This window comes from Microtus ochrogaster, chromosome 6, assembly GCF_000317375.1.
Source record: "Microtus ochrogaster isolate Prairie Vole_2 chromosome 6, MicOch1.0, whole genome shotgun sequence".
NCBI lineage: Eukaryota > Metazoa > Chordata > Mammalia > Rodentia > Cricetidae > Microtus > Microtus ochrogaster.
Genome location: NC_022013.1, coordinates 83,473,208 through 83,473,568, shown reverse-complemented (window position 1 = coordinate 83,473,568; position 361 = coordinate 83,473,208).

Here is a 361-nt window from a genome sequence, read left to right as displayed (position 1 = left end):
GGCAGGAATTTCAAGCAGAAATAGAGAAAAATAGGTGGAATCAAGGAGATTCCACGTAGCTACTGAAGGAGAAAGGTGGATGCTCACCATGGAACCTTACAGGTAAACTATGAGCCTCATGGTAAAATACAAAATAATAGGGATGGGTTAATTTAAGATGAGTTAGTTAATAAGAAGCCTGAGCTAATAGGCTGAGCGGTGTTTTAATTAATATATATAGTTTTTGTGTGATTATTTTGGGTCTAGGTGGCCAGGAAATGAACAAGCAGCCTCTGCTAATAGAACATAGTAAGTGTTAATCTGCTTAACCTGCATGGACAGGCTGTGTGTAAACGAGGTCATAGATTCTTTTTTTTTTTTT